Here is a 12,531-nt window from a genome sequence, read left to right as displayed (position 1 = left end):
TATATCACACAGTACCCAGAAGTTCTGTAGATAGCTGGGGGGACAGAGGGACCAAGCATGAAGTGTACACAGCTAGAAGACAATTTGTTGTTTAACTTTTCAATAATCAGAAATGCCAAAGCCTTTGACTGTGTGGATCACAATAAACTGTGGAAGATTCTGAAAGATGGGAATACCAGAGCACTTGACCTGCCTCTTGAGAAACCTGTATGCAGTTCAGGAAGCAACAGTTAGAACTGGACATGGAACAACAGACTGGTTCCAAACAGGAAAAGGAGTAAGTCAAGGCTGTATATTGTCACCCTGCTTATTTAACTTATATGCAGAGTACATCATGAGAAACGCTGGACTGGAAGAAACACAAGCTGGAATCAAGATTGCCGGGAGAAATATCAATAACCTCAAATATGCAGATGACACCACCCTTATGGCCAAAAAGTGAAGAAGAACTAAAAGGCCTCTTGATGAAAGTGAAAGAGGAGAGTGAAAAAGTTGGCTTAAAGCTCAACATTCAGAAAACGAAGATCATGGCATCCGGTCCCACCACTTCATGGGAAACAGATGGGGAAACAGTGGAAACAGTGTCAGACTTTATTTTTCTGGGCTCCAAAATCACTGCAGATGGTGACTCCAGTCATGAAATTAAAAGACGCTTACTCCTTGGAAGGAAAGTTATGACCAACCTAGATAACATATTGAAAAGCAGAGACACTACTTTGCCAACAAAGGTCCATCTAGTCAAGGCTATGGTTTTTCCAGTCATGTATGGATGTGAGAGTTGGACTGTGAAGAAAGCTGAGAGCAGAAATTCTTCTGAACTTCTAATGCTTTTGATCTGTAGTGTTGGTGAAGACTCTTGAGAGTCCCTTGGACTGCAAGGAGGTCCAACCAGTCCATTCTAAAGGACATCAGTCCTGGGTGTTCTTTGGAAGGAATGACGCTAAAGCTGAAACTCCAGTACTTTGGCCACCTCATGTGAAGAGTTGACTCATTGGAAAAGACTCTGATGCTGGGAGGGATTGGGGTCAGGAGGAGAAGGGAACAACAGAGGATGAGATGGCTGGATGGCACCACTGACTCGATGGACGTGAGTCTGAGTGAACTCCAGGAGCTGGTGATGGACAGGGAGGCCTGGCATGCTATGATTCATGGGGTTGCAAAGAGTTGGACACGACTGAGCAACTGAACTGAACTGAACTGAACTGAAGAGAAAATGTAGGGGGAAAGCACTATAGAACTACCCTAGGCAGTTAATAGAAATATTATGTTATTTTCTGGATTCTGTTATGTTTTTGAAACTATCATCCGTTAAAGATTTGTGCCTATGCATACTTAATTGCCCAGTCGTGTCTGACTCTTTGTGACCCTTTGGACTGTATCCTGCCAGGCTCCTCTGTCCAAAGGATTTTTCAGGCCAGAATACTGGAGTGGGTTGCTTTTCCTTCTCCAAGGGATCTTCCCAATGCAGGGATCAAAACTGTATCTCCTGTGCCTCCTTCATTGCAGATGGATTCTTTAACCACTAAGCCACCAGAGAAGCCCATGCTTTTGTAAATTTGTAAAATCCAAAAATTTACATTCTAAATCTTTTCTCATTCTAAATACACATTCACTTTCTGACTCAATTTTTAAATTTAGAATTTAAAATTATTTTAAAGAGCATCCCCAGATTGTATAAGCTTCTGGCTCTACAAAAAAAACCCTGGATCTTTCCCTATTTGAGTTGTAAGAGGAAGTGTGAGAGAAGGGCAGGATCAAGGGCAGGATACAGATGCTGCTTAATTCTACACTTTAAGACCAAATATATGTTAAATAAAGGTTAAAATAAAAATATCTAGGAGCAGAATAAAAAGTAAGATGTATACTATCTAAACTACTAAAATAAGAAAAAAGCAAGCTTCATTAATTCCACAAAAGGCAAAAAAGAAAAAAAAGTACTATAAATAAAATGGCAGGAATAAACACAATCACAATAACTATAAGTAAGTTGAACCCCTATAATAAAATAAAGTGTTTGTCTAATTGGGCTTTAAAAAATCTAATCATATGCTTTTTAAGAGTAAAGGGAAATAGAATTTTAAATTATGTTAGAACAAACTTGCATCAGAACTACCTAGAAACAATATCAGAATCACCTAGAGATGCCATTTCATTAGAATCAGGGAGGTAGACTTTGGGATAAGGGGTTTCTCTATTTAGTACCCTAGAAAGTCACGCAGTATTGTTTGCATATCTGAGCACTGACACTTGTCATTGCTTCTAGAGAAAGAGTATGGAAGAATAGGATAGAAGGTACATTGTCTTCTGCTCTTCAGCATTTGCATTTTTGTACCCCTTTGAATTTAGTTTCTTCATTAATTTGTTTTGATTTTCTTATCAATTGAATGTATTGTTTACTCAAATAATATATTTAATAGAATATTTAGGTTAAATCATCACACATTAACAATTGTGTGATTTATGACAAACGTGCGATCAGTGGAGGAAAGGATAATCTTTTCAATAAATGGTTCTGGATCAATTGAATATGTAAAAATTTTAACCCTGACCCCTTCTTCTCATTATACACAATATTAACTCAAAATGGACTAAAGATCTAAAGTGAAGGGTAAAGCAATGAAACTTCTAGAAGAAAACATGGGGAACTATCTTCATGAATTTAAGATAGGCAATGTTTTCTTAAATACAAAAGAACAAACTGTGAAAAAAAGAGACTGATAAATAGACTTCATTAAATGAATAACTTTCATTTATCAAAAGATATTTTTAAGAGAATTAGAAAATAATACACAGAATAAGAAAATAAAAATATGAAACAACTATTGACAAAGATTGTACACCCAAAATATATAAGGCACCATTATATATCAATAAGAGAGAGAAAAACTACTCAGTTTTTTGAAAACAGGCAAAAGATTTGAATATACATTTCATAAATCTAGATATATAAATGATCAATAAGCATATGACAATGATTCTGTATCATTATTTATGGGGGAAATGTAGATTAAAACCATAATCAGGTACCACTACGCCCTAAAATTTTTGAAAACGGATAGTACTACTTCTTGTCCAGTGCTGGTATAAATTAGGACAACTCCTTTGCTACCATTTCCATCTTTCCTACACCCACCAGCAAATGTTTCAGTTCAGTTCAGTTCAGTCGCTCAGTCGTGTCCAACTCTTTGAGACCCCATGAATCACAGCACGCCAGGCCTCCCTGTCCATCACCAACTCCTGGAGTTCACTCAGACTCACGTCCATCCAGTCAGTGATGCCATCCACCCGTCTCATCCTCTGTCGTCCCCTTCTCCTCCTGCCCCCAATCCCTCCCAGCATAAGAGTCTTTTCCAATGATCCTGCCACAAACTCTTTGCTCATCACAAGGAGACAGATTTTCTCCCACGTAGTTTTTCCTTTCTAGTTCAACTGGCAAATATCAAGCACATAATAATAGTTAATGTATAAATGTGTACCAGCCTCCTTCCTTATCTATTCGTCTTACCTTTACTTTTTGTATATTACTTGGTTCCTTGTTATAAGACAAAGGTACATGTATTTCCTCACTTATTAGTGACCAGGGTCTCAATCTAACATACACAGCTTAACAGGTAAACAGTTTATGCACTGGTGATGAATTACCGGAGAGAGGACACGTGGAGAGCTTCTTAAAGAAAACTTAGGAAAACTTCTTTAAGAAAACTTAAAATTTTTATACTACCCTCAAGGTGCTCTGTATATACTAATCACTCTATAAGTGAGGGATGAATTTAGCATGATTATGGTCAAAAAAAAGCTAAGATCTGGGTATTTTAAAAATTTATTTATTTTTTAATTGAAGGATAATTGCTTTACAGAATTTTGTTGTTTTCTGTCAAAACTCAACACGAATCAGCCATAGGTATATATATATCCCCTCCCTTTTGAACCTCCCTCCCACCCCACCCCTCCAGGTTGATACAGAGCCCGTTTGAGTTTCCTGAGCCATACAGCAAATTCCCGTTGGCTATCTATTTTACATGTGGTAAAGACCAGGATATTTAAGAAAGTGGAGTTGTCATCACATGCTAGGCATGACAGGACTCTCCTATGTTGTCTGTGTCATTTTCATTGTATTACATCACACTGTGATGTATTTTCTTTCTTCTATTGTAGATGCTCAGAGTAACAAATGAAAAAATGTGCTCTTCCAACCTTTTCTCTTCATACCATCCTACAGTCAAATCAGAGCTTTTAGGAGCTAGTGTTACCTCTCTCGGTGCTTGCAAAATTCACTTTCAGGAAAAAGAATTGATAGGGAATTAACTTTTTTTCCACAGTTAACTGCTTGAAGGAATTACTGTTTAAAATGCAAACAAATGAATTTCTAATGGTGGAATTTTAAGTTCTGACAAGGTGGCAGAGAAATGGAGGTTGGTTTTTTAGGCTAGTAACTACTCTAACCTTTCCTCTGCTCCTTATAACTCTAACACATAATAATCTCTTTTCCAGTAAAGCTAGCTCTGTTTTCAACAGACTACAAAGTATAGCTATCTGATCCACCCTTAGTCCCATGTAACTTTGATCTATTTTCTTTCAGAGGTATCGCCTTCTCAAAAAGCCAGGAGGAACTGGCAAGGAGTTGAAAAGAATTCTTTTCTTTTCCCTCCCAAGCTAAAATGACCTAAGTTGCAAGGACTGGGTGATCTCAATTTCTCTGGAAAGAACAAGTGTTGTTTTTCATGGTTGTTAGTAAACAAAGAACAGAACACATCATTTGCAACACTTACCTAAAACAACCCTTCAGTTTATGACCTAGTCTCCAAATGAATGACCGCTTACAAAGACCTATCTGTAGGTGGGGACCTGAATATAATAAAATGCAAACATTCACAACTTCTGTAAGCAGTATTTGCTAAACAAGATCCAACCATTGCTGCCTTTGCACTGAGTGTCAATATTTCCATTGTCAAGTAAGTGGACACCATTTCAATTGCTTATAACATACGGTGTTGAAAAGTTATAAACCTGCAGCTTTAACATTTTAAAGTCAGTGCTTCAAAGTATGGAAGGTTTATAATCCAAAGAGATTGGTAGTATTATTATACATATTATGTTAATATCTTGCCCTTATTTGAAGTACAAGGAGGTAATCAATGCAAAAAACTCAAAGAGATGGTAGGCTCAACTTTTTTTTGGTGCGTTAACTATGCCCTAGTAAAAGATAGCTATAGAACTCTTTGAAATTCTCATAATCCAAATCCTGCTTTGTCTTTTCGTATAAATAGTATACTACCAAAGAAGCACCGTGATGTGAGGATTAATATGAGTGTCCTTATACCTCAGTCAAAACAGGACAATCAAAAAGGTTTAGAGACTCTGCCCTCACTTTCTGTGTTTGATATATCTTGTTTTTACACAGACACTTGGGATTTGTTATCTATGAAAAAAGAATGAATTTATCCAAGGAAGTAGTAGCCATGGCCTACAGGAACTAGCATGACAAAATGACTAAGCATGTTAATAACAACAGTAATAAAGATTGCACTTGCTGTACAGTGCTCATTTATTCCTTGTGATACCCTTCACGGTAATTATTATTCCCAGTTTAGAGAGGACAGCGAGGCGATGTAATTTTAACCTCACACAGTCAGGAACTGCCAGAATCTGAGCCTAGGCGCTCTGGCTCTGGAGCAATATTTACACCCACCTGAGTTCATTCAATGAGTCAGTTACTCGGTTTTTTAATCAAATATCTACCAAATATGCAGTGTGTTCTTGGGCTCCAAGGCATACATAAATGAGTTAAAGTAGATATGGTGTGTGCTCTTACAGAATGTACAGCAGTAAGCCAAACATCAGTCAACTAGTTAACAAACCAATGTAAAACTGCAGTGTGACAGGTACGCAAAGGAGGCAATGGGTGAGGCCGAGCGAATCAGGGAGGTGGCGGAGTTTTGACTTCCGCACCAGATACGAAGGATAGGTAGACGTGAACTAGACAAAGAGGAAAAGGAAGAGACTTCAAGGTAGAGGACACACCACAGGCAAATCCCCTGCTGTGAGTGGGAACAGGAAAAGAATAATTGAAGGCAGGCCAGTGATGGGCAATCAAAGAGAGCGAGAGTGAGAAGAGTTCAAGGCAACACTCAGTCAATAGGACCGGATCGGCCAGGAGTTTGGTAGGGCTATGTTAGGCTGTATCTCTGCCCTATGATCTTTTCTGAGTCCTAAAAGATTTTAAATAAAGGAAGAGGTGGTGGTGGAATTACTTGAATAGATGTGTGTTTTAAAAGGGCCACTCTAAGGCTAATATTGGAGAAGGCGATGGCACCCCACTCCAGTACTCTTGCCTGGAAAATCCCATGGATGGAGGAGCCTGGTAGGCTGCAGTCCATGGGGTTGCTAAGAGTCGGACACGACTGAGTGACTTCACTTTCACTTTTCCCTTTCATGCATTGGAGAAGGAAATGGCAACCCACTCCAGTGTTCTTGCCTGGAGAATCCCAGGGACTGGGGAGCCTGGTGGGCTGCCGTCTATGGGGTCGCACAGAGGGACACGACTGAAGCGACTTAGCAGCAGCAACGCTAATATTGATAATGGGATAGAAGAGGACGTGCAGGTATGACTAGATGAGTGAGGAAACTGTTGTAGTGGTCCAGAGAGAGAGCTGAAGGTAGTCTGGACTGGGTTGTTGGTGGTGATAAAGAGAAATGGAAAGAGCCAAGCTGTAGTAGACGGAAAAATCAATAGGCCTGTCTTGAAAAATTATCTAGGTCAATTTGGTCACGTACGTTCTTTCCTTCTTTTTGACAGTTAGAAGTAGTCACCAATTTTTGATGTAAGTGAAGAGGGTGATTACTCTGACATATAGCTCTGCTACTCAGTTACAGTGAAAGCAAGTATTTGACCAAATTCTATCATATAAACAGACCTTTTAAAATAAATAGTTATTAGCAAGGAGGCTTAGGTACAATAGTTCATCCAGTCTCTTCTATAAATTCAGTTAGGTTCCACCTTTCTCTTATGTCCTTTTATGTATCAGTAGTATGATGTACTGTATCACTGCATAACACATTATCCCAAAACTTCCTGACCTAAAGTAACAATAAATATTTATTAACTCATAGTTTCTGTAGATCAGGGATAAATCAAGTTGGCTGGGTAGTTTTGTTTTGGGGTCTCTCATGAGTCCAGATGCTGACTGGGGCCCTTGTTAGCTGAAGGCTTGACTAGACCTGAAGGATCTGCTTCCACAATGGCTCACCCTACAGCTGGCAAGATAGTGTTGACCACCAGCAGAGGACCAAGCTCCTCCCCATGTGGGTGGCTCTGTAAGTTTCACAGCATGGTGCCTGTCTTCCTCAAGAATAGATAATCCAAGAGAGAAAAAGGCAGAGTCTGCAATATCTTTTAAGACTTAGCCTTGGAAGGCACTATCTTCCTTTCCAGAATATCTTAATTACACAGGTCATCTCTCTTCAGTGTGAGGGTGGAGAGAACTACACAAAGGGATAAATACTAACAATCACTAATATTAAGGGCATTAAGGGTCAATTTGAAGACTGTCTACCACAAATGAGGGCTTCCCCAGTGGCTCAGCAATAAAGAATCTTCCTATCAATGCAGGAGATGCAGGAGACGTCGGTTCTATCCCTGGATCAGGAAGATCCCCTGGAAAAGGAAACGGAACCCACTCCAGTATTCTTGCTGGGAAAGTCCTACGGACAGAGGAGGTGGGCTACAGTCCACGGGGTCACAAAGAGTCAGACACAACTGAGCATGCATGTATCACATATGACTACAACATGCATGAAAAGTTCGCTTAAGGTAGATGCAGTAATATTTGGAGGCAGGATGCAGACAACCAGAATCCAATGAATCAATAGCTAGATACAGGTTGGTACCTTTCCTAGAGATACAGATTATGGTGCTTGCTAGATTGTTATACTCTATTCAGCAAAGGTGGAATGTCTAAAATACATGAGCCAAACCATATACCTTGAACAACACTAATTTCACCAGTGAAAACTGTTAATATTTCACTATGCTAATTAGCAAAATTCTGATGTTGGTCAAGGTAAGTATGACGAAAGCACTTGCAGTAGCTTCCTCTGGAGTGTGGCTTTGTGGGTAAATATCAGCTGACCATACCTGGGAGTGTGAATTCCTAATTATGGCAAGCAATAGCGCTTATGACATAGCCTAAATCAACACACATATATATTCACACATAGTGTCACATTATCCGCGCTCAATTACTTTAAAGTAAATTACAAACATCATGATACCATCCATGATTTAGATGGTATAGCCCATGAAAAGAGTAACTATCTTGGCCCATGACAGTTCCTGAATGATACTGCTCATACTGGATACAGTAACTTAAAATGGAAATGACTGGTCATTAGTGATGCATTTCTGAGATTAGAGTATGTTGCATAAAGCACCTATATTGATTTTTAATTTTGAAGACAAAAGGCATTTAAGATTATATTGTAGGGTTATCTGGGGAATTACAGGAGTTATTACAGGGTTATTTGGGGAATTATGTAAGTTAACAGTTTCAAAGTCCTTAAGACATGTGCCTGGTAGTAAAACTGTTAGTAATGGGACAATGATGACGGTGGTGGTGATCGTCTAACAACGTCAGATAGATAAATGCCTCTTCATGATTATGAGGTATACTGTACGCTGGGGTAGATTCCCCTGACACCGTATTACTCTTCAGGACTGAAGGACTTGTCTGTCTAGCTGCTGGGAATGCTGTGGCTCATCGCTCTCAAGATGTCAGCTCTATCGAGAAACTGTCTTATCCAAGGTCACACGCACTTCCTGGGGGCAGTCTTTTATCCAGTGTCTGATCATTGGAGGGTATACCAGGGCCCAGCATGCTTGCCTCAACTTGGAACACTGCTGAGGGTCACCCTAGCTTCAAAGCCACCCATAGCTTTCGTTTAGGAATTATTATAACCTTTCACAGCCCAGCTTCCCCCTCTATCCAATTCTGCATATCACCAGAAGTGTTATTGCCAAGAGAACCTCCTAATAAATCTTCCTGCATGCAAATCTGTCTCAGGGCCTGCTTCCCAGGGAACATGACTAAAAGCATTGATGGTTATTTAATGAATTAAAATACTGCATAAGCAAATGTATCCTTTTTTATTGGTTGATAATCTTTAGCCCAAGGTGTAAGTTTGAGATATGTGCTGAGCTTAGTAGCTTGGTCGTGTCTGACTCTTTGTGACCCCATGGACTGTAGCCCACCAGGCTCTACTGTCCATGGGGATTCTCCAGGCTAGAATACTGGAGTGGGTTGCCATGCCCTCCTCCAGGGGATCTTCCCAACCCAGGGATTGAACCCAGGTCTCCTGCATTGCAGGCAGATTCTTTACCGTCTGAGCCACCAGGGAAGCACAAGAATACTTGATGGGTAGCCTATCCCTTCTCCAGTGGAACTTCCCGACCCAAGAATCTAACGGGTCTCCTGCATTGCAGGCAGATTCTTCACCAGCTGAGTAGGTATGTATAATTTAAAACATTGTTCATTTAGATTTGAAATTTGTGATCTTAGGTTGGTAGTGTTAGTCACTCAGTCGTGTCTGATGCCATGCAACACTATGAACTGTAGCCCACCAGGCTCCTCTGTCCATGGAATTCTCCAGGCAAGAATACTGAAGTGAGTTGCCATTCCCTTCTCCAGCGGATCTTCCCAAGCCAGAGATCGAACCCAAGTCTTCCACATTGCAGGCAGATTCTTTACCATCTGAGCCATTAAGTTGGTGGTAGAGACTAATAGAATAAGTTTTTAATTAAAAGCCTAATTATATTAAATATTATTAGAAAAGCTGTAACTTATAACTATTATCCGACGTATGGAAAACAGAAAAGGCCATGACAACCTTTGATATAGGCAAAGCTAGTATACAGATTCAACTTTTTAGTTTAGGCTAGGGAATGCTGCAGTAGTAAACTATGCCAGAATCTCAGAGGCATTTCACATAAAAGTTTCTTACTTGGGCAAATCTGCTAAGAGTCCAGGAGTTTCTCTAGGGCAGCGCTTTATGCAGTGGCTCAACATTCCAGACTGCTTCCTTTCTCTGGTAACTCCTTCTTAATGATGCCTCAGGGTTCTTTGTGCCAGGAATGACAGCATGGTGAATCATGTGCTGACTTGTAAATGTTTTGGTCTAGAAGTAACGTACCACCTCTGGCCACTGTTCATTGATAGAACTAGTCACACAGTTCCGCCTCACTTGCAGAACTAAGAAATATAAACTCTTACATATCCAGAAAAAAAATTGAAAATATTGAACACTGGTAATTTTAGCCACAAGAACACACTTACACTATGTGAGAGAGACTAACATTTTAGTATCCATAAGGATCATTGTATAAGAGACATTTAGTCTTTTTTATTGTTTTTATGTTATATTAAAATGTATTTGTATGTAAACAAATAATTATACATGTAAATGCTGTCACAGCATACATAATTTTTAGGTCCTTTAAAAAATTTTGTTTATACTTTTTGTTCATTTTTTTTTAATTGGAGTATAGTTGCTTCTCAATGTTGTGTTAGTTTCTTCTGTACAACGAAGTGAATCTATTTGTGTACGTATATCCTCTCCCTCGTGAGTCTCCCTGTCACTCACTCCCCCATTCCACCCCTCCAGGTCATCACAAAGCACCGAGCTGAGTTCCCTGGGATAGACAGCAGCTCCCCACTAGCTCTCTTTTCCCCCTGGTCGTGTATATATGTCGATGCTCCTCTCCCAGTTTGGCCCACCCTCCCCTTCCCCGCTGTGCCCACAAGTCCATTCTCTACATCTGGTCTCTATACCTGCCCTGCAAGGAGATTCATTTGTACCATTTTCCCACATATGTGCATTAATATACAATATATATTTTTCTTTTTCTGACTTACTTCATTCTGTTTGACAGACATCCACAAGAAATTCACTCTTGGGACAAACTCTCTGTGTAGATCTTATCCTAGGAGAGGAATTAATTTTAAGCTTCTGTGTTTATTTGATTGGAATTCTGTGTACAATTTGATTGGAAGTAAATTTAGTTCAGTATTAACAGAGAGAATTAGCAGCTAAAGTAGAACCCAGCAAGGTGTAAACGGTCTCTCAAATCATAAGATAAATAGTTTAAATACAGATCACATTTGAGTGAGCTGTGAAAATTTATGTAAAAATATTTTTTCAGAGGCTTCCTTAAAAACGAGATAGTAAAATTTTAAAATAAGAATGAAATATAAATAAAAGTGAGCTTTACTTGAATTTACTTTCATGTTCGACCATTTATTCTTTCAAATAAAAAGAATAAAAGTACTATTAAGAAAATAAATAATTAATTTACTTAATACCATGGGGTCAAAAAGTCAGACAGACTGAGCGACTGAACTGAACAGAAATACACCTCACACCTTTATTTCTATGCTGCTAAGTCACTTCAGTCGTGTCCGACTCTGTGCGACCCCAGAGACGGCAGCCCACCAGGCTCCCCCATCCCTGGGATTCTCCAGGCAAGAACACTGGAGTGGGTTGCCATTTCCTTCTCCAATGCAGGAAGGTGAAAAGTGAAAGTGAAGTTGCTCAGTCATGTCTGACTCTTCTCGACCCCATGGACTGCAGCCCACGAGCCTCCTCTGTCCATGGGATTTTCCAGGCAAGAGTACTGGAGTGGTTATTTCTATGGCACGTGTCAATAAAAAAAAAATTTCACATGAAAACCATTTCATATTATTGGTTATGAGACAGTCCAAAGCTAAACATAAAAAATCAGTTTAAACAAAAAGTGGAAAATGAAACAAATTTTCTTGCTTTCTAGAACTGTGAAGATAAACATAATTCTCTTTTCAGTGTATAGTTGTATAAAATTTTATCATGTGTAATAGATTAGCATAGTGATCACCACAATTAGGATATGAAATTCTTAAAATTATTCTGCTTCCCCAAAGTAACTTCCTCATGCTACCCCTTTATAGTCATACCCTCCCCCAACCCTAAATCCTGGCACCACTTACTTGTTCTCCATCACTGCACTTTTGCCATCTTGAGAATGTTATATAAATGGGGTCATACCATATGTAACTTTTTGAGACTGATTTCTCATCAGCACAATGGCCTTGAGATCCCTGAAAATTGTTGCATGTACCAAATTTGTTCTTTTTATAGCTGAATAGTGTTCCATGATATGGATGTACCATAGTTTATTAATTCACCCATTGGAGAGTATTGGGTGGTTTCCAGTTTTTAGCTGTAACAAATAAGACTGATTTGAACATTTATGTACAGATTTTTGAGTGAATGTAAGTTTTCATTTCTCTAGAGTAATATCCAGTAATTGGATTACTGGGTTTTATGATAAGTATATATTTAACTTTGTAAAAAAAACTGCCAACTGTTTCTAGAGTGGCTGTCCCATTTTACATTTCCCTCAGCAAAGTATGAGAGACATAGTTAGTCCATGTCTTGTCAGCACTTGGTATAATCAGTATTTTTTATTTTAGCCATTCTAATAGGTATGTAGCATTAGTTCAT

At 39.1% G+C, this 12,531-nt stretch overlaps 1 long non-coding RNA gene across 2 annotated transcripts in view; it reads left to right on the top strand.

Moving 5' to 3' along the window:
- The window catches only part of LOC147369936 (uncharacterized), a 79,093-nt gene extending 67,930 nt beyond the window's left edge, over nt 1-11,163 (top strand). Inside the window, exons 4-5 of one of the 2 annotated variants that reach the window (XR_015168119.1) lie at nt 9,363-9,502; nt 10,657-11,163. This is a non-coding gene — a long non-coding RNA (uncharacterized LOC147369936). Of the gene's footprint in view, nt 1-110; nt 1,337-9,362; nt 9,503-10,656 lie in introns of those variants that run through there. The other variant, XR_015168120.1, reaches the window with a different exon arrangement.
- Nucleotides 11,164-12,531: the final 1,368 nt, after the last annotated feature.

Source organism: Bos grunniens, chromosome 7, assembly GCF_055505025.1.
Source record: "Bos grunniens cultivar Pamir isolate PY7600 chromosome 7, Bosgru_T2T1.0, whole genome shotgun sequence".
In the NCBI taxonomy this organism is placed as follows: domain Eukaryota; kingdom Metazoa; phylum Chordata; class Mammalia; order Artiodactyla; family Bovidae; genus Bos; species Bos grunniens.
This window is presented reverse-complemented; position numbering and strand designations above follow the sequence as displayed.